Source organism: Halyomorpha halys, unplaced genomic scaffold (genome assembly GCF_000696795.3).
Source record: "Halyomorpha halys isolate HHAL.00 unplaced genomic scaffold, Hhal_1.1 Scaffold453.1, whole genome shotgun sequence".
In the NCBI taxonomy this organism is placed as follows: Eukaryota; Metazoa; Arthropoda; class Insecta; order Hemiptera; family Pentatomidae; genus Halyomorpha; species Halyomorpha halys.
In genome coordinates, this window is record NW_027107553.1 from 10,179 (window position 1) to 14,873 (window position 4,695).

Below are 4,695 nucleotides of genomic sequence, written 5' to 3' on the forward strand. Positions count from 1 at the left end.
TATTACAGGAATTAAAAAATACTAAAGTACAAATTACTATTGTACAGTCTGTGTAATTGAATTAAGATAAATCTACAAGACTAATAGTATTAGTTTGTCCTTTATTATGAAACAGGGCCCTGGAGGTAACTAATTTATTCTAACAAGAGTGGGAGAGCCAGGTTTTCATTCAATGGGACCGCCACGAAATAATAGTCAACCTTTCCATGCCGGATTCGAACTAGCACCTCTGCACTTGTCAGGTTGCTAAAGTGACACCTCAACTCCTTATACTACAAACGGGCTTGATATTTGGTTAGATCCCAGATCTAAAATATTTCTAGTAAGAACTGTACTTACTGAAATAAGAATCCCAATGCTTTAATTTCATTTTATAAACAGTAACCCCCACTCAGAGTTGACGGATGTTGTGGCAATAATAAATGACAGTCGCCATGAGGAAAAATAACTGAAAAACGAGGAACGATTATTTTTCAAATTTTTCATCATCATCATCATCATTTTTTATTCAAAAATTATCATTTAACTGACATTAAGTAAATTACTACAATGCCATCTATATGGTATGCAACTATAATATTAATATGAAGTAAATTAGTGAGTTTTATTTATTTTTTATGTACTATCCCACTGCACAGCAAGAGATTATGGTATCACTCTTTTAGATTTTTTAATTCCCCGAAATAATTTTCTGGCTAGAGGAATTTTCCCTGTTGACTTTTCAATTAATGTTTGTAAAAATAACGAAAGGTTTATTTTTTTATTATTAATTTCTTAATTACTGCTAAAATTGAATAGTTCAATTTTAAACTCATGATCATTTTTTTTTCATTATTATTGTATTATTCACTTAATGAAATATTTCTTTTTTTTTTAATTCTTATTTTCAAAGTTCTGTTCTGAATTTTCATTTTTATTTAGATTACTGCTTTGGAATAATTGAAAATACCAGTGAAATGCAGTAAAAATAGTTTGTGTGTTCATAAAATGGATTAACTACTTTTTTTTACTTAGCTTTATGGCACTCTGCTCAACATTCTTTTTATTTATAGTTTAGCTCTAAAACTGTAGTACTATTACCAGTCGACTCTAGTTTAAGCCGTGAATTTCAGTTTGAGTGCAATATTAATTACAGATTATTAATTTTAGGAATAAAAAAAAATCGTATTAACTCATACGATTTTGTAATTTATTAATAAAATTACAGTGCTCAATCTAAATATCTCAAAATAAATTGATAAAACGTCATAAATGTTTTTATTTTTATTTTTTATTTTATAAATCATTCTATAAATGAAGTGTTTCAGAATCATAATACCAAAACCTATAAAAAAATAAATATATGAAACATCATTCAATTTTCGTATTATACATAATCTGAAACCCTAAACCTTAAATTTGGAGGGCGGCATTACTTATACTAAATTTTATTCTATTGTTGTCTTTGATTTTTTAGTTATAGCAATGCCAATAAAATTGTTTTTCTTATGGAATTTTCTCAATATTCTCGGTCGGCACTAAAAGGGTTACTATACGACAAAAATTATATACTTAATTATATCTTTATAACCCATATGTTGTTGGTCTCAGCATCGGTAAAATTTGTAATTATTATTTTATTTTTTACTTTTCGTACATAATAAACAGTAAGAGGAAGTAATGCGATCGTTAAGAATTTCAGATTCAAGTTTATTATGTTTACTGGTTGTATTTTTTTATACAGTTGTAAATATCAATAATTAAATAAAATAAAATAAAAAAAGTTTATTATGTAAATACACGTCCAAATTAAACCGCAAAATTTTCTTTTTGTCTGCGAATGAACAGTTTTGTTCAAAAACGAATACAGCGAAACTTAAATCACATAATGAAGGCGGGTATATGTCGATATGTATATTTCGATAAAATCGACCTACCAGAAATGCAACTTTATTTAATCAATTTTACATTTATTGAATTTTTTTAAAAGTAACTGTCATGATTTTGTTTAAATTCGATATATTATTGTAAAACTAAAAGATTTTTTATATCTGCTTTGTTTTATTGTCAATGAAATGGTTTAACACAGAGCTTAAAAGAAGAATTAAAAAAAAATATTTCTCTTTAAAAAAAATATTTCTCTTTAAAAAAAATATTTGTTTTTTTTAAATAATTAAATATTTTTCATTGTTAACAGTAATAAAAAAATGTTTAAATATGAAAATAACGTGATCATTAGCTAAAGAAGAAAAATGGAGAATCGATCACAGCCGAATGTGTCCGATCTCCTCCGATTACGATCAGACTTTTGATATTTTGTTACACTGTTGTATTCTTGGCAGGAACAAAGTTGATATTGATTATTCGCACCTTGGAATATATAGAAATAGGAATTTTTATTGATACGGCTAAATTGTATAAAATTGTCACCTTCTAGATTGGTAAGTGGAAATCATGATGCGCGCACCAAATCATTATTTTTAACTTTGCCTCAATGCTCTTTTATTTAAAATTCTAACTGAAACGGACTCACCAGAGATTTTCGAACTGACCAGTTCCCTCAGTTTTCCCAAAGCCCGGCTTTTAGATTACATTAATTCCTCCTAATGCATTTCCCAACGAGGGCCCGATTAGCTTCCCACTACCTGGCCTCTGTTTTAGCGCCTCTGTTGAAGAACAAGTGAAAAAGGGAGAGTGTAGAAAAAAGAACTCAAAAATAGTCTGCCAGAGATAGCCTCAGGGGAAGGCAAAAACTCAAAGGCGCATCTGCCGGGTCTGCACAGTGTCTCTTCTTCACTCGCTGATATTATGCCGGCCGGTTGCCTTTCTTCAAGCTTCCTGGAAAATCATCTAGCTCTAGGGACTTTTTCTTCCCAGATATTTTTATTAGATTTATTTTTTTACGGCTATACTAATAATTGTTTTAAAGGAGGCTAAAAATAGTTGTGATAATATTTCGGGGCTGTGGTTTAATCTTTTTTTAATCACAGTGGATAAATACTGCATTTTAATATTGAAAATTATAAATACATTGATGCTTACTCAAAATGTAGATAAATAGAAATATGAATAATTCCAGGTTAACAGACTACATAAAAAAAAATTATAAATATGTAAGATATATTTTAGTAAGGTGTTCGTCACATTAAAAAATTAGGTATTCTACCAATTTGGACATGCTTTACTTATTAACCTCAAATAAAACTGGGAAATTGGTTATCTGCCATGAATTTTAATAATAAAATTTGGATAGCCTAGGTATGAAATACTGGCGATTTTTGTACTCATGTCAGGTTCTGTTCCTTGGAATGCAAATGAATTCAATTCGACTTAAGTCGAATCCCACTACACTAAAATCAATATTTTATATGTTGTTTTACGTTACCTTTAGAAACTTTCATACAATGTGCATTAGATTTTTCTTAGCTTCATTTTTCATCTTAATTGATTTTTAACGGCTAATACAATTTTTTACACTTACGATTTTTAAACGGTTCCGGGAATAAGCTAAAGAAAACCTTACCTAAGAAACGACTTAGAATGGTAAAAAAAGAGACTGCCTGAATAAAATTGCAAAAAAACCTATTGTCTGTTCAATGTCACTTTGACAATCCGCTATGCGAATTTATTTAGCAAATACGCCAGTTAGAATAAAAAATAAATAAATTCAAACGTTCAACAGTAGCTTCAGGTGGTTCTATTTCATATAATAAATTAAAATATCCTTAGTCTATATATTTCAAGTTCATTAAACGTTTACTACACAAATTATATATATATATAAATTTAATTGTGGGCTTGCAGCACATATAAATTTGTAATAGCCCATACAAATTACATGGTTCTCTCCCATTAATAAATAATTTATATTATTTTTTATTGTATGTAAATAAAAGGAAACTAATAAAGTGATTATTGACAGGAATGGCTTCGCACTACAGAACTGCTGCCGCACCCCGTGCGCCAAATAGTAGAAAAATAATGAATTCGGGGAAGTCCTCCCACGCTTTCCTTTTTTTATTGTGTACCTTTTTTCCTTGAACATTTTCCTCTTTTCTTATCAGTAATCGTTTTCAGAAGTTTCTTACGGGTTTTTATTTAAAAATAATGTTTCTAGAGCTCCTTTACCTGTTTTACTTCCTCATTCCTGTCTTTTTCTGCTTCCAAGAACATTTGTTCAGCAATGTGTTTTATTGATTTCAAGCTCCTCTGTACCGTTAGAAAGAAATGAGATCAAATTAAAAGATAAATCCTGATAACTGACTTAGGAAACTATAATTGTTATTGGTATATGTAGGTAATTAGTAAAAAATAACTACCTCAAGGGATATTCTTGTCTTTCCTGTATATAAAAACAAATAGTTATTCTAATTCGTCCATTCGGCTTCAGACAGCATTTTATTCAACAACAACACCAATTGATGGATTACAATTTCAGTGCCTTAGAGAAAAAAAGTCAAGAGTTTTTCATGATATGAATCAACGTTTTCAAAAAGTATAACATTAAGGATCCCAAAAATTTCGCTTCATACGATTAATTACCATATTACTTGACAAACATTTAGTAAGTATAAAATATATTAATTCAGGAGTATCACAAGAGAGCGTTCTGGGAACATCATCATTCAATATCTACGTCAGGCTTATTTGCGCATATAACATATGTAAGCGTATTTATCTTACAAAACCACCGTAGTTATGTTCATTGTATCAAAA